Here is a 17602-nt window from a genome sequence, read left to right as displayed (position 1 = left end):
TTGCTTCTGTTCCAGCTTCTCAGAGTTGGTTAATTAAAAAAGCCTGAGAGATGCCAGAGCAGATGAAATGCTCTCCACCGGAACCATGATGACCCTCCCTCCCCACCCGCCACAGTTGGAGTGGGCTGGATTGTGATGGGCAGCTGCCACTTCTGCTCCTCTCTCCCCCCAAGAGGCTCCAGCTGCCTTCAGTCTCCTCCCCCCCTTCTTGTCTCGCCAGCATTCCCACCCTTCCAGGTGCTGGGCAAGGTGAGGGTCAAGGCCCAGCTGCACCTGTGTATGGATGGCCCAATGCAGACACCTGAAAGGGGCCAGAGCTGGTGTGGACTCTCTCTCTCCTGGCATGGCTGGGCCCTTTGCTGGGAATCTGGTACCATCAGTAAACCCACGGTCAAGGTGGGGGGGGGGCAGCAAGGGGTGGGAGGACATGCAGGCAGAAATGGGATGGGGGGGTGCATGTGTGCGGGCATGAGGGGGGGAACCGAGGCACTTGTGCAGCCAATCTGGGAGCCCAGTCAGAGCCTGGCAAGGGGCAGGAAAGGAAGGCTGAGCCAGGGTGGCCGGGCTGGCCAGGCAGGTGCTGCAGGGAGTCAGAAGGGCTTGGAGCGAAGTGAGCGAGTAAAAACAGTAAGGAAAGAAAAAGGAACCCTCAAGGGAATAATAAGAACACAGCGAACAGGGATAGCAAACAGGACGTTGGAGTACTGCAGGAGTTTAATGGGGATTTTGCAGGAGTTTAGCAGAAAGTGTGTGGGGGAGCCTGGAAAAAGCCCCTGCAATCACAAGGAGCCTGGTGGAGAAGAGAACCTAAGTACAAATCCCTCCCTCATATTCTTGAGAAAGGCTGTTTGGACAGTGAAATAGCTGATCATTACAGCTGAGACCTATCCTTCTAATAAACTATCTTTAAATCCTGTAAACAGCCAACAAAACCAGTTATGAATATAAAAAGTTAGCTGAGGAGGGGTCACTTCCCAGTGTATTGCACAGAGTGCCGCATGTATAACTATTTGACCCATGGGCAGAAGTCATGGGTGTGCGCTCAGTGCAAGGAGCGCCTGGCTCTCAGGGAACAAATTTGTTCCCTTGAGACCAAGGTGGCAGATCTGGAGAAGCTCAGAGAGACATGTGGACGAGACCTTCAGGGATATGATAGAGGCATCCCCCTCCAGGGCTGGTAGCTCCTCTGCTGTCAGGGAGAATGAAGGTCTTGGGCAAGGAGGACATCAGTCTGAGGAAGAGGGAAATGCTCCTTTAGAAGGGACTCCTTCTGTGGAAGACGAGTCCATATCCTCACACACAGGGGATACTCCTCCGGGGGTGGGGGCCTCTTTTTAGTGGGTGATTCGATCATTAGAGGTATAGAGAGATAGGTTTGTGACCCGCGTGTTGACCGCATGGTGACTTGTATGCCTGAGGCGAAGGTTGCGGACATCACGCAGCGTCTAGATAGGCTCTTGGGCAGTGCTGGGGAGGAGACAGCTGTCGTGGTGCACGTCAGCACCAATGATGTGGGGAAATGTAGTCGGGAGGTCCTGGAAGCCAAATTTATGCTGATAGGTAGCGTATTGAAGTCCAGGACCCCCAAGGTAGCATTCTCAGAAATGCTACCTGTTCCACGCACAGGTACAGTGAGACAGGCAGAGCTTTCAATGCGTGGATGAGACGTTGGTGCCGGGAGGAGGGGTTTTGATTTGTTAGGCACTGGGATACATTTTGGGGAATGCAAGGCCTGTACAAAAGGGACGGGCTGCACTTGAACCAAGATGGAACCAGACTGCTGCTGCTTAAAATCAAAAAGTTTGCAGAGCAGCTTTTAAAATGACGCCTGGGGAATAGCTGAAAGGAGCTGGGCAGTATCTGGTTCGGCAAAAGCCATCCTTTAAAGTGCGAGGGTGCAAAGGATTTAGATAAAACAGAAGGGGACAGAGCAGAAACACATAAAGAGCACACAGAAGCCTGTGCCAGCTAGTCAAAGAGTCAAAAGAAATATAGCATACACCAGGGAAGAGATTCAGCATATAGGTGCTTATATGCCAATGCCAGAAGCCTCCGAGCCAAGATGGTTGAGGTGGAGTGCTTGGTTGCTAACGCAGAAATAGATATAGTGGGCATAACAGAAACATGGTGGAACAGTGAGAACCAGTAGGACACTGTTATCCCTGGATATAAACTCTAGAAAAAGGACAGGGAGGGGCGATTTGCAGGTGGAGAAGCACTGTATGTTAAAGAAGGGATAGAATCTAACAAAGTAGAAAATCTAGGAGGACTGGAGTCCTCCACAGAAGCCCTGTGGGTGACAATATAAGGGCTTCAAAGGGAATGTGCTACTGGGGGCGTGCTATCGCCCTCCGGAACAAAATGCCGACAGTGACTGGGAGATGTAGGAGGAAATCAGGGAGGCGTAAAGGAGAGGCAGGGCTGTAATAATGGGTGACTTCAATTACCCACACATAGACTGGGTAAATTCACAGTCAGGTAATGACAGAGAGGTCAAATTTCTAGATATGCTGAATGACTGTGCCCTAGAACAGTTCGTCTTGGAACCGACCAGAGAGAAGGCGACCTTGCACTTAATCCTGAGCGGCACCCAGGACTTGTTGCGGGATGTCAGTGTCATCGACCCTTTAGTGACCATGGTGGAATCAAATTCATCAATCATGTGGGGAGAGAATCACCAAGGAAGTCTAACACAGACACTTTAAATTTCAGAAGAGGAAACTTCTCCAAAATGAGGAGTATGGTGAAAAGAAAGCTGAAAGAGAAAACCAGGAGAGTCACTCCACTCCAGAGTGCATGGAGTTTAGTCAAAACCACAATACTAGAAGCCCAGTTAGAATGTATACCCAAAAGGAGGAAAGGTACCGCTAAGTCCAGGAGGATGCCAGCATGGCTAACAGGTGCCGTCAAGGAAGCCATAAAAGGGAAGAAGACTTCCTTCTGAAAATGAAGAGAACAGAAAGGAACACAAACTCTGGCAAAAGAAATGCAAGGTGACAATAAGGGAGGCAAAAAGAGAGTTTGAGGAACATTTAGCCAAAAGTATCAAGGGGAATAACAAAAACTTCTTTAAATACACCAGAAGCAGGAAACCTGCCAAGGAGGCAGTTGCCCATTAGACAATGAGGGAGTGAAAGGGATTATTAAGGAGGATATGGAGGTTGCAGAGAAGCTAAATGAGTACTTTGCGTCCGTCTTCATGGCAGAGGATAATGAGCATATACCTGTTCCTGAACCAGGCTTTTTGGGGATGGAGGCTAAAGAACTGAGTCAGATAGAAGTGAGATGATGTTCAAAACTGTCTGGAAAGACTAAAAACTAACAAATCGCTAGGTCTGCATGGCATCCATCCAAGAGTCCTCAAAGAACTCAAATGTGAAATTGCCAACCTCCTTGCTAAAATATATAACTTATCCCTGCAATCGGGCTCTGTATTGGAGGACTGGAAAGTAGGCAATGTAACACTGATTTTCAAAAAGGGATCCACAGGTGATCTGGGAAATTACAGGCCGGTTAGCTTAACGTCCGTTCCAGGCAAATTCTTGGAAAGCATCCTCAAGGATAAAATTGTAAAGCACCTAGAAGAACAGGCCTTGCTGGGCGAGAACCAGCATAGCTTCTGCAAAGGAAAATTTTGCCTCACCAACCTTTTGGAGTTCTTTGAGAGTTTCAACAAGTGTGTGGATGAAGGTGATCCAGCTGACATAGTCTACCTGGACTTCCAAAAAGCTTACGACAAAGTTCCTCATCAAAGACTCCTGAGGAAACTTAGCGGTCATGGGATAAGGGGACAAGTACATGTGTGGATTGCTAACTGGTTGAAAGACAGGAAACAGAGGGTAGGTATAAATGGAGAGTTTTCACAATGGAGGGAAGTAAGAAGTGGGGTCCCCCAGGGATCTGTACTGCGACCAGTGCTATTTAATTTATTCATCAATGATCTCGAAGTGGGGTAAGCAGTGAGGTGGCCAGATTTGCAGATGATACCAAACTCTTTCCGGGTAATGAAAATCAAAACGGATTGTGAGGAGCTCCAAAAGGATCTCTCCAAAGGCGTAACGATTGGGGGGGCAGGGGGGGCACGTGCCCCCAGCGCCATCTTTGCTGGTCACGTGGGGGGCGCTGCCATGACCCCTGCCAATCCCAAATTTTAAAAAAAAAATTATGCAAAAAACGTGCCGCGGCGCCCAGGCAACCCTCACTTCCAGCTTCCATGCGACTTCCGCCTGCATACAGAGTGGCAGAATGCAGCCACTCTGTATGTGGGGGAAAGTCACATGGAAGCCGGAAGTGAGGGTTGCATCACTTCCGGCTTCCATGCGACTTTCCCCCCTGCATACAGAGTGGCAGAATGCAGCCACTCTGTATGTGGGGGAAAGTCGCATGGAAGCCGGAAGTGAGGGTTGCCTGGGCACGTCGGGAGCCAAGACAAGGCGGCGGGAACGCTGAGAGCCCTCCAGCTGGAGGCAGGAGAGAGAAGCTGCTCGCTCGGAGGCAAAGCCCAGTCCAGGAGCAGTAAGTAAGGGAGCCCTGGCGGCGCCCCTATGTATTCCGCACAGGGGCTGGCGGAGGGAGCAACCTACCCACTCCCCGCTGTCTAGATTCCCAAATCTTCTGCGAAAAGGCGGGAAAGGGGGCAGAAGCAGGGAGCCTGCCTGCTGCAGAACCGTGTTTGCATTTGTTGGAGCAGCCATAAACAAACAAAAAAACCCAACACAACCCACCCACCCCCACACTAAAAATAAAAAGCCTGGCAAAATAGATACGTTTTCAGAAGCTTCGTAAAGGACAGAAGGAAGGGAGCATTACACATTTTTGAGTTCCAGATCAAATGCACTCTGTGTATGCTCCAAGGCATTCTGTTTAATTTCATTTGTTCTTGGCTGAGCTTTGCCATGAAAAACAGGCACCGGGGCTAAGACCTCATGAGCAATGGTCAAAATAAGCTCAGCCAGTGATTTGTAAAAGCACTTAGGAACTCGAATAAATCTAGAGGGAGCACTCCAAACTTTACTGGCTTGGAAAGCATTAAAAAAATAACACTTGTCTTGCTTTCTGTGGGCAGAAGATAGATGTTTAGTCCACTGGCTTAGCTGAGTGTGGTAAGACTGTGGGGTAAGGGGGGCGGCGGCAATGTTTATGAGGGCTTCAGTTCATAGCCCACCATTAACTATAGTTAATACGAGCTAAATATATCATTTTACTATAAGGCTTCATATTATTTTACTATATCAGTGTCCTTGTCATTGATATATTCAAGCAACTACATATGGAAACAAAGTGGTATGTGACCTGTATTAACAAATGTCTCTTTGTGGTTTAGTTATTGTGGGGCTTTAAGATTGTTCTTTAGCCATAACTGGCACAAGTTAATGCGCATACAAACCTGCAATCTATCCACTATAACCCAAAATGTGTCACTAAAAATTATGAAGGTGCTGCTCAGTATATCTTGGTTTTAATATGATGTGTACTGATTGCTGCTAGATGCATTTTCCCAGAAAGTGATTTTGTTGCTTTAAACACAGGCTGAAGTATTCATAAAGAGTACAGGGTTACACTTTGCAGTTATTGTACGGCAGTGAGTGGGGATTTAGTGCTACCAACACTGTGTTTATTAAAGACAGTAATTGCCATGAAATTTAATGGAATACTGCTGTCATCCAGATATCTGGCTACTTAAAAAGAACATAGGAAGCTGCCATATACTGAGTCAGACCATTGGTCTGTCTAGCTCACTATTGTCTTCACAGACTGGCAGCGCCTTCTCCAAGAAGAATTTACAATGACTCCCAATACTACTCCTACACCTGCCTCCTACTTTCACTTACTGTAGCTTTTCTCATTACACTGTCACTTAGTGAAAGGCATACAAATGGAGGAAGCACTAAGTGACTACTATGAAGAAATACCTACACGTAGAGTGCTATCTAATGAATAATATAAAAAGTTAAAATAAAAACACATTCAAATCTCTTTTAGCAACAGTGGCTTCTAATTGTTGCTCAAACAGATTAACAGATTAACAAGCATAACTTTCAGATAAATTAATATTTGAATTTATGGTGTACCTTCAAAATTGCATGGCCTCCTGAATACACAGATATTTTGTAATAGCCCTAATCACAGGGGTGTGGCTTGAGGCCAGATAGCTGAGTTTGTGTTTATAGAGGATCACTTTCTGTACCAGGCAGAATGTGAGCATAGGCAGGCACTGGTGGAAGAGTAGATTACGTGACAGTCAGATGTATGTTGGAGGGGCCGTGGGGGCGGGGGCGGGGGGCGCAATTTCAGTGCTTGCCCTGGGCGCCGTTTTCCCTAGTTACGCCTCTGGGCACCCCTTCCTGCTCTGGATCTCAGATCAGCGCTGGGGCTTTTGCCACTCTCTGGTCAAGGGTCCAGGAGCATCTTGGTGGGGCTGAGCCAGGCTGTCAAGCCCACAGCACCCTTTCAGCAAGAGAGGAGGGCACTGGCTCTTTTGTCACCCAAGTGATTGGAGTGGGGCAGTATCCACAATTTTTGGATTGGGTACTAAGGCTGGCAAAAAAGAGTGGACTGCAGGAAGTATATTTGGTCTCGTTTAACCTGACAGGCAGTGTAAAGAGGGAGGGAGGGATGCGGTTCCTGACCCATCACCACACAATGATGACGCCTTTGCAACACTCTAGACCAGAAAATGCCCAACAGGAAAGGAAGAGGCTGCCCACAAGAGCTACAATCCTCAGAGGTGCAGAATTCTAGAGGAAAAATCTCACGGAAGTGAATATTTAAGTGGGACCCAACAGTTAACACTGAGCAGCGTGTGGCCAATTTGGACAATATTTCCTAAGTTATACTCTCAGGCGGAGAGAGACACAAATACTACCTTTTTCCTCAGGAGTTGTTTGAATTCCCTACCCCACATCCCTACCCCACACCGCTCGGGACGGCCCACCCCTCGCCTTACAGCAGCAGGCCAGGAAAAGGTATTGCACAGAAGTCCCTACTTCCCCCTCCCTGCCTGAACCCAGGTTCAAAGTCTGCGCCTCCTCCGAGAGCAGACAGGGTTGCTTGGCCCCAGAGAGGCACTCACCGAGGGAGGACCCCAGCAGAAGGGCAGCTGCCCCCAGAAGCAACAGGGGCCCCCATGGAAAACCCATGGCGCGCTCTCCGACCACCTCATCTGTCTTTTCGAGGTGTCGCCAGAAGACTCGCTACCACCCCCTCTCCGGATTCCGGAGCAACAGAAGGACACACCCACAGGAATCCAGACAAAGCCACGATTGGCTGAGGGGGGAAATATTCGACCAGTAGGAATATCCCACTCCAATTACGTCAGTGGTTGCCCGGCGGCGGCGAACCCGTCGTAATTGGAGGCCAGGAGTCTGGAAAGGGAGAGAGAAGGTTCGTGTGGTCCCTCCCGTTCGGGAATCCCCGGGGGGCGGAATAAAGGAAGGGAGGAGGAAATAGGGTGAGCTCAGATCAGGGCGCCCGTTTGGAGGGCTCGAGGCGGGCCAGTGTGCTCATCATGATGATGGAGATAAAATGCTTTTTGTTGACGGAAGAATCTGCCTCACAGCTGCTCTCCTCTTACAGCGCCTGGCGGCACATGGGCGGCATTAAGTGAATGTGTGAAAGAACAGGAGCCAGACGAGCTGTATTCCTTCAAGGAGGTAAATCCAAAATGCTTCTTTGAGCGTGCAGTAAGTAGATGAAAGGGTTGCCACCTGCATAAGTCATAAATGTAAAGATTTCATTTTGTCTTCGAAAAAGGAATCTTCCCTCCTGGCTGGCTTAATTGTGTTAGAAGGAAACCCTCCAGGGGATGCTGCCCATCCTAAAAGCCTTTTGGAAGGGCAGTATAAAAGTTTTAATAATAAAACAAAATAAATAATAAATAAAAGGGAAAAGAGGGGTGACTCCTTTCTTTATTTAAAGCATCACTAGGCAGCTTAGTGATGTTAACAACATTATAACCACAGAAACAGCCCCACCAGTGTAAGCAGAGAACCAAGCATGCTCTTTTTTGTATTTTAGCCACTTTGAGTGCATCTTTGCAGAAAAGCAGCATATAAATGTGTTAAATAATAATAAGCCCCTGGTGGTGCAGTGGTAAAAAAACTGCTGCCCTGTAACCAGAAGGATACAAGTTCGATCCTGACCAGGGGCTCAAGGTTGACTCAGCCTTCCATGCTTCCGAGGTCGGTAAAATGAGTACCCAGAATGTTGGGGGCAATATGCTAAAAAATCATGGTAAACCGCTTAGAGAGCTCCGGCTATAGAGCGGTATATAAATATAAGTGCTATTGCTATAAATATTGCATTAGTTCAAAAATCACCTGACAAACTTCTAATGAGCCAAACATCATCTAATGAGCCAGTTTTTGAAAAAGAAAGGCCTTACAATAGTTTTTGAAAGCAAATAAAGAGGTAGAGTGGAGCCAACCCTATCAAGGCCCTGCTGCAGGTGAAATGTTGGACAAGGTGGTGTAAGTTTTTAGGTCATGGCTTTTCGCATCTTATACTTCATTTTAATAAGGATAAAGATACATTATCAATAGGACTACTCAGTAATTCATTCTGGCTTTCAGCCAGTGCTGACAAAATGGTCTCCATTTATTAATTTTTATACAAATGGAACTCCTAACAATTGCTTGATGTTCAATGTGCGAAATTCAATTTAAAAGTTGGAAATTCATATTAAATTTTTAAAAAACTTATTTTGATGACCTAACTAATTAAAGATTCGTAGTTGCACCCACAGCAAGATTTCCTACTAGGAAGCTTTATAACAACATATATTTTCAAAAGATTGAGGGTGATAGCAGTTCTGTTGTGGGTGCCACTGAGGGTCTTTCCAGCCTAACCATGTTGTTTATGGGGCCAAATGGGGCAAGTTCTGGCAGGGAACAAAGGCTGCTCTGAAATGAACCAGTGGTGGGGTGTGAGAGAGATTGCTGCTGTATTCAGGCCTCTGGAAATCTCTGAGGCATGGGATGAAGCAGACTGGTGAAAAAGTAAACGGTGGGGCCTGGATGCAGAAGAGCTGAATTCAAATCCTCCCTCAGTCATAAAATTTACAGTCTGCCCTTAGGCAACATCTCTCCAAGCAACCTGTCTACCTGGCAGGGTTCTTGTAAGGCTGGAATTAGGCGGTGTGGATCTCTTGGAAGCAGCCCTGAGACCTAGGGATAGAGTGGGAAGAATCTAAGTCCAGTCTTTTTGTTCGGTATCCAGACAACCTTCCATTCCTGCCACACTTCTTGCCAGAAATTGGAAGTGAAGCTCAACTGGCAAATCCAAGAAGGGTGTTCTCAAGAGCAACAAGGAGTGAGGAGTTGATTTTCCAGGCTCCTACAGTAAAGAGTCTGCAATGACCCTGGCACTGGGTTCTTCATTGTAAGGCCTGGGTGGGGCAGTGGCGGCCCCCATCAACCTTAAATGCAGCTCCATGACTAATTGTTTATGGGGCCTGTGTTGGAAAAAGCTGGATACTCTGCAAAGTCCTCTTGGCACCATGATGTGGAGTCGGCCATTCTCAGCTTGCTCTTCTGTGCTTTGCCCAGCTGGGGAGGAGCTCTTTTAAGGGCAACAGAGCCCTCTTGAGCCCCTGCACCAACTTGGGAGGCACATGCAGAGTGCTGGGAAGTGTAGCCCTTTCCAATGCTTGCCTCCCAGACCTCTTCAGAGAGGGCTCCATCTCTCTTAAAGGCCTACCTGCTGGCACTGAGAAAAGTGCAGTACTTCACAGAGGTCAGCACAGTGGGTGATGTCCCCCACTTTCCCAAAGTGGCCCCCACTTGAAAAATAGTGATGATCTCTGCTCTGGATGTGGTTGTGTTCGGGAAGAGGATGGAGAAGGTGTGGGAGAGGGACTCTTGGAGAGTCTGAAGAAGACAGTTCCCACACTTGATGTAAGAAACTAGGTAAGCTGGTTTCCCTTTAAGGAATCCAGATGGTTGTAGCTGGCTGCTGAACAGGCCAAATGACCAAAGCAGCTCTCTGGGATTTGAGGGAAAGGAATGTCTCAGAATTTGCCCCACTCAGAAAGCACACTGATGCAGCCAGCAGCCTCCCTTGGTACGTCTGTATTGTCTCACTCACTGAGTATTGTGATGGCCAAGCTGTGTCTGTCATGCACGGTATGGATACGACGGGGTTACCTTTCCTTCTGATCAGCGAGGGTACATAAGAACAGCCCTGCTGGCTAGATCCAAGGCCTATGTAGCCCAGCATCCTGTTTCACACAGTGGCCCATCAGATGCCTCTGGGAAGCCCACAGGCAAGAGGCGAGGGCTTGCCCTCTCTAGTTCTATTGCTCCCCTGCAACTGGTATTTAGAGGCACCTTGCCTCTGAGGCTGGAGGTGGCCTATAGCCCTCAGACTAGTAGCCATTGATAGACCTCTCCTCCATGAATTACCCCTCTTAAAGCCATCCAGGATGCTGGCAGTCACCACATCCTGTGGCAGAGAATTCCACAATGTGAATTCTCAATGTATGAAAAAGAACTTGTCGTTCCTACATTTCTTGGCAATCAGTTTCATTGGATAACCCCTGGTTCTAGTGTTACGTGGCAGGGTTGTGGGGGACGGGACTTCTCTCTCTCTCTCTCTCTCTCTCTCTCTCTCTCCATTCTCGCCACACCATGCATGATTTTATAGACCCCTTTCATGTCTCCCCTCAGTCGTCTTTTCTAAACTAAAAAGCCCCAGGTGTTGTAGCCTTCCCTCGTAAGGTGCTCTAGGCCCCTGATCATCTTGGTTGCCCTCTTCTGTACCTTCTCCAGTTCAACAATGTCCTTTTTAAGATGTGGTGACCAGAATTGTACGCAGTACTACAAGTGTGGTCACACCATAGTTTTGTATAAGGGCATTATAATGTTAGCCGTTTTATTTTCAATCCCCTTCCTAATCATCCCTAGCATGGAATTGGCCTTTTTCACAGCTGCCGCACATTGAATAGACACTTTCAACGAGCTGTCAACCACAACCCCAAGATCCCTCTCCTGCTCAGTCACCGACAGCTCAGACCCTCATCAGCGTATATGTGAAGTTGGGGTTTTTCACCCCAATATGCATCACTTTATACTTGCTTACATTGAACTGCATTTGCCATTTTGTCGCCCACTCCCCCAGTTTGGAGAGATAGCTCCTCACAATCTGTTTTGGATTTCACTACCCAAAAGAGTTTAGTATCATCTGCAAATTTGGCCACCTCTCTGCTTACCCCTACACCAGTCCCAGTACAGATCCCTGGGGGACCCCACTTCTTCCTTCCCTCCATTTAGAGAACTGTCCATTTATACCTAGCCTCTGTTTCCTGTCCTTCAACAGGGGTTGATAACAACAGGGGTTCACTTGCCTGAAGCAAAACTGGTTATCTAGGTGTATTGGGTCTCATCCTTTTGGGACAGAGCAGCTGCTTTGCCTGCAGAAGGTCCCCAGTTCAGTCTCTGACAGTTTCTCTCTGGGTAGGGTTGAGGATGGCCCCTGTCTGAACACCTGGGCAGCCACTGTGAGTTAGTGTGTAGACAACAAGAAGTCAGATGGACCAAGGGGCTGACTCGATATAAGGAAGCTCCATCTGATCCTTCACTTTAATTTCTGCCATGTAGCTGCTATTTAGGAAGGAGGTGGGGGGGACTCGCAAGGGTGAATGAGATGACCAGAAATGAGATGACCAGTATTGCTGGTCTTGTGGTAGGAAGCATGAATTGTCCTCTTTGCCAAGCAGGGTCCACCCTGGTTTGCATTTGAATGGGAGACTATATGTGAGCATTGTAAGAAATTCCCCGTAGGGGAGTGGGCCACTGGGGAAGAGCACCTGCATGCTTGCAACAACAACAATATTTATATACTACTTTTCAACAAAAGTTTCCCAAGCAGTATACACAGAGGAATGGAATGAATGAATGAATGAATGAATGAGATGGCTCCCAATCTAAGAATATACCTGATTGACACCAGCAAGAGTCACTGGAGGGATACTGTGCTGGAGGTGGACAGGGCCAGTTACTCTCCCCCTGCTAAATAAAGAGAATCACCATGTTTAAAAGGCACCTCTTTGCCAAGTTAGCAGGGGATCCACTTAGAGGAGGACTGCTCTGGGAAGAGCACCTGTGCTTGCATGCAGAAGGTTTCAAGTGCCTTCCCTGGCATCTCCAAGATAGGGCTGAGAGAGAGATTCCTGCCTCCAACCTTGGAGAAGCTGCTGCCAGTCTGTGTAGACAATATTGAGCTAGATGGACCTATGGTCTGACTCGGTATATGGCGGCTTTCTGTGTTCCTATGTCATAACATGTAGTTTGGTCCTGAGCTCCTAGAAGGAGCATCATTTAAGTTCTAATAGGGGTCTTTGTAGAGAAATTTATTTTGTTCATTTATTTACACTTATAACCTGCTCTTTCTAGACTCAGAGCAGTGTACATGGTTATGTTTATCTTCACAACAACCCTGTGAGGTAGGTGAGGCTGAGAGATAAGTGACTGGCCCAGTGTCACCCAGTAGGTTTTGTGGCTGAATGGGGATTTGAACTTGGGTCTCCCTGGTCCTAGTCCAATGCTCTACCCACTACACCACGCTGGCTCAGAGGTCAGAAATGGCCTCTGGTCCCAGTTTCTGGAGAAGTCTCACAATGTGGTCCTCCCCACCCACCACCTCCTTGAGTGGAAGGATGCCACAGGGCCATGCGGAGACTTCAGGAGGTCCTTGGCCTGCCTTTGTCTGGCATGCGGGGAGGGAGCTGGTCTTGTTGCTGCTGCTGCCAGGGGACAGGCAGGGTTCCTGCAGAGGGTGTTCCTTCTTAGCTTCTGTGAGAAGAGATTTTAGGACCAAGAAACATGAGCTGAGTATGTACAGAGGAGTTTCCACCTGAGGGGAACTAAGTTTATTTGGAAGAAGAATCGAAGGTGCTGGGCAAAGTGTATCTGAGCCACTGTTCCCTCTAAGAGGGATTTTCAGATGTTGTTCACTATAACTCCCAGCATCCCCAGCTGCAATGGCCTTTGGCTGGGGATTATGGGAGTTGTAGTCAACAACATCTGGGTGGGGATCCCTGTTAGAGGGAACATTGAGCTCAGCTTTTCCCTTAGTGCTTGCTTTTTAAAAAAAATGGTGCTAAGTACACTTTCATATTCAGCACATCATCCCCCCGACAAAAGCAGTTTTTTAAAAAGAGCAGTGTAAAGACAGAGTGTCTCTGAGCATGTACAGAGTGCACATTGGGTTTTCTCACTATGGATTACCTATCTGCTTGACAGGAGAAAAGCACACCTACTTTCCTGTGGCCAACATTAGAGGCTGTTTCAGTGATGACTGTTTAACTGCTCCTGTTAGTCAATTAGCCTTAGGATGGGAAAATGCAGTCATAACCGTCTACCTATCTCTATATATAATTCTCTAAGACAGGGTTTCTCAATTTGTGGGTCCCCAGATGTAATTGGACTTCAACTCCCATAATTCCCAAGCAAAGGCCACTGGGGCTGGGAATTATGGGAGTTTAAGTCCAATAACATCTGGGGACCCACTTGTTGAGAAACCCGGCTCTAAGGCATACCTGTTGCTAATCCCGTGCGTGGCAGCTCTCGTGAGAGCTCGTGAGCAGAAGCACCTGATTGGGCAGCAGGGATTCCATATGCAGATAGGGAGGAGGAGACTGCGATGGTTAAGGCCAGAGGCGTATCTAGGGAAAATAGCGCCTAGGGCAAACACTGAAATTGCGCCTCCCTGTCCAAGCATCTGACACCCATCTTTCAGATAACTTTACCATAATATCAGCTCAAAAATACAAGTCAGGCTCGTTAATCTTTTAATATTTCAAAAACTATTTAGCAGTGGACTTAGCCAGACCAAAAAATGCTGGAAAACTACAAATTTCAGCATGCTGGGGCTCATGAAATACCCAAATACTATGTGGAGGTGTACTTGGAAAACGAAACAGAAGTGCCTGTCTAATTCCCTACTATGCATTGTAGCATCACTTTTTCATAAGTTTTAAAATTTGACTTTACCCAGATACTCTGTAAATAATTAAAGGATATGCAGAGTAAACTGTGTCACTGCTTGGAATATATTCTAGTCTTTCAGAAAGACAGTTAAAATGAGAGAAAGAGAGCAAGAAACTCCCAGTGGGCCTTAATATTAAGGATTTCACACTGATTCAAAGACAAACTCACCATTAATAGCCATATTATTAAGACATCACATTTAACTCACTTATCACAAGAAGCAAAGTAAGAGCAAATGAATACAATCCTAGCTCATAAGCGTCAGCTCAGTATTTTCAAGCCCTGATTCTCTGTACATAGCGCCAATCTGAATATGTGTACAGTGTCTTATATTATTATTTTTTATTTTATTTTTACCTGCAGCCCCTTTGGGGGGCTTCCTAAAGGCTAGGGTGGTTTTTTTTTGCAAAGGTTTCCCCTAACCCAGAGGGCCTCTAGGGCCTCGCAGGTACCATTTGAGCATGTGCAGTGGCCATTTTTAAAAATAATCTTTTTTTTTTTTAAAAAAAGGCCACTGGAAACAAAATGGCTACCGCGCATGCTCAAATGGCCTCTGCAAGGCCTGGCATGACCTAGGGCCTCACAGAGGCCATTTGAGCATGCACAGTGGCCATTTTGTTTTTGGCAGCCATTTTTATTTTATTTTTTTAATTTTACAAAATGGCGCCCCCCTTCAAGTGGCGCCCGGGGCACGTGCCCTGCCTGCCCTACCCCTTGATATGCCCCTGATTAAGGCAGGCACAGAGCCTGACCGCCAGCGGCCCATGTGTGGCCACGGCAGTGGCTCCGCTCACCCCACCCCCCGTGTCTGATGTCAGACGCGGGGGGTTTGGTTTGGTTCCTGAACAGAGCCTTGAGGCGCCATTCGGGAGTTGGAGTCCAACTCCTGAAGGGGCCATGCGGCCCCTTCGGGTGCTAAACTAAGGCTGGTGCTGCATTCACGGCACAGCCAGAAGCTTAGGCAGGGAAGAGCCGCTCCTGGCCGCACCGCAAACGCAGCAGCTGTTTAACTTTCGAAGGAGGTTGCATGGCTCCCGTTCGGGAGCTAAACCAGCACCTCCGTGTCTGATTTTAGATGCGGGGGCATGTCGGGGCTGCAAGGCGTGGCCCCTGATTGGGTGTAGCCTGGGTTCTTTGAACCCGTTCGCCCAATAGTAGCTCCGCCCCTGGGTTAAGGTCAGTTGGAATGCAACTGTTACTGGTCAGAAGATGCTGTTGATTGTAGAGGAGATGAATCTATATATATAAAAGGAGAGCAGGCAGGGGTCTGCAAAAAGATGGGTCATGAGGGAGGAAAGAGCCCCTTCAGGAGAAGGAAGCTGCCGTTGTGTGAATTAGATGAACAAGATCTGTTAACTCAGGAAGGGAGGAAGAGAGGTGGGAAAGAAAGACAGAAGGGAAGAGCAAGTGGAGGAGAGAGAAAGAGAAAAATAAGGGAGAGGAAGAGAGAAAGAAGGAAGGGTGAGGGGATGGGCCTGAGCCTGTCAGCAGCCTGAGGGGAACGAGTAGTCATGGTGGTGGTGGTGGTGGTGGCGGCAGCAGCAAGGAAGGGCCCAGTCAACCACTGCTGCTGTTTGGGGCAACTGAGGCCATTGACGGAGGGAGGCGGGCAGGCAAGGGACTGGCCCGGACCTGTCAGTGGCCTGAGGGGAACGAGCGGCCATGGAGGTGGCAGCAGCAAGGAAGGGCCCGGTCAGCTGCTGCTGCTGCTGCTGCTGTGGAGAGGAGCAGGAGCAGGGCTCGGGTGGGGAAGTCTCTGGGGATCGGGGGCTGCAGTTGGCCAATAGGCGCCAGCAATGCTGCAGCCATGAGCAAGAGTGGTGAGGGCTATGGAGGCAACGGAATGGAGAAGTGACCAAGAGGGGTGAGGAGGATGGAGGCAACGGGAGGGAAGAGGAGGAGCAGGAGTGTGGCTCAGGTGAGGGTGGAGAGATCTCTGAGGTGAGGGGAGCAATCAAATACTAGTGGGCAGATGCTGAGCGCGGGTTAAGCTAACTTAATAATAACCTGTGACTGGTTTGTGTGTGACTTGTGCCTGTGTGTGTGACACTGGTTTGTGTGTTACAGTGTGTGACTGTTATCTGTGGGAGTCTGTATGGGAGGCCTCTTTGGCAGGGAGGGGCAGGAGAAATGGGTCCGCTTGATCAGGGTCTGGGTTCTAGAGGAGCCCGGACCCCTCCCTTGACTTTTCTCATTGTTATCGGTCACTGACATCATCTAACATGATACAACTTTGGCAAGACTTGGATTTTTGAACTGCACAGATGATGTTTAGAATTGCACTTTTGCAGGTTGCAGGGAGAGAATTACATGTTTTGTGTCTGGTGATTGATTGATTGGAGGCTCAGTTAAAAAAAAACTGGCCCTCTCACATGCCTTAAGGGGTAGTGGTGGTCTTGAAAGAAGGAAGGCAAAGTGGCTTTGCTTGTCACTAGTCTGGGATCCTTCCAGACAGTGGTTTACAATCCACAGATGGTTTTTTCGGATTAAGAAAGATGTAGGTGCTTGGTCAGGTCTGATCCAAATGTCTGCACAGTTGCTTGAAATTTTCTTGTGTGGAGTGCAGGCTCCATCTGTTGGCCTTTAGTGGAATTGCAGCCATGGAAAGGATGGGAGGTAGAGGCAGGGCTTCAAGTTCCCCTTTTCAAAGCAAAAGCTGCCAGTTGGAGCTCTTCGTTGGGCAGGTCCAGAAGCCAGTTGTGCAGTCTGAGTGGCAGGTCAGATGGGGTATTGGGGAGGAAGGCAATGCAAAACGGGGGGGGGAGCAAGGGGGGCAGCAGGCACTTGATGGGGCTGGGAAGGAGACCACCTAGATCAGGGCATCTAGAAGGGAAGGAAGGGGGTGCAATTAATAGGGACTTTTCCCTGTCACTAGAAGGGAGGTAAAGGCAGGGGCGGAGCCACCATTGGGTGAATGGGTTCAAAGAACCTGGGCCGCCGCCAATCAGGGGCCGCGCCTCACAGCCCCAACACGCCCTCAGCATCTGACTTCAGATTCGGAGGTGCTGGTTTAGCAATGACATGGAGGGCAGAGGAGAGAGAGGCATGGAAGAACTAGTGAGGAGAGGCATGAAGGGCACAGAGCAGTCAGGTGCTTGGCCAGGGCCAGGCAGCTGTGCAGGACAAGGGGGCATCCAGGGGCCGGTTAGAGCAGAGTTAACACACTTGTGTTAAGTGGCTTTGTCCTAGAAGGGGGAGAGTTGGTAAGCAGAAGATGTCCCCGGCCAGAATCCTCCTGGCATCCCAAGACTCTCCTCTGGGAACACAGAAGTTCTGCAAGGGCAGGGTTGTGGGGGTGTTCTGGAAAGGAAAGGTCGCTACTATAGCCACAGGGTCTGGGCAGCTGAGGGATCTCCCACATGACTGGTGTGTTCTTCAGTAGGAAGCATCACTGTTTAGAGGGGGGGGGGTTGCTAATACTATTAGTACTATTTATATACATCGCTTTTCACCAAAAGGGTTGCAAGGTCATTTACATAGACAAATAACAAGATGGTTCCCACCCTGTCCCCAGAGGGTTCACATCACAGTCTAAGAGGAGACACCAGGCAGGGAGACCCCAGCCACAGTAACTGGGAGGGGTGCTGTTCTGGGATTGAGCTGGGCTGGTTACTCTC

This window comes from Hemicordylus capensis, chromosome 2 (genome assembly GCF_027244095.1).
Source record: "Hemicordylus capensis ecotype Gifberg chromosome 2, rHemCap1.1.pri, whole genome shotgun sequence".
NCBI classification, from domain to species: Eukaryota; Metazoa; Chordata; class Lepidosauria; order Squamata; family Cordylidae; genus Hemicordylus; species Hemicordylus capensis.
This window is presented reverse-complemented; position numbering follows the sequence as displayed.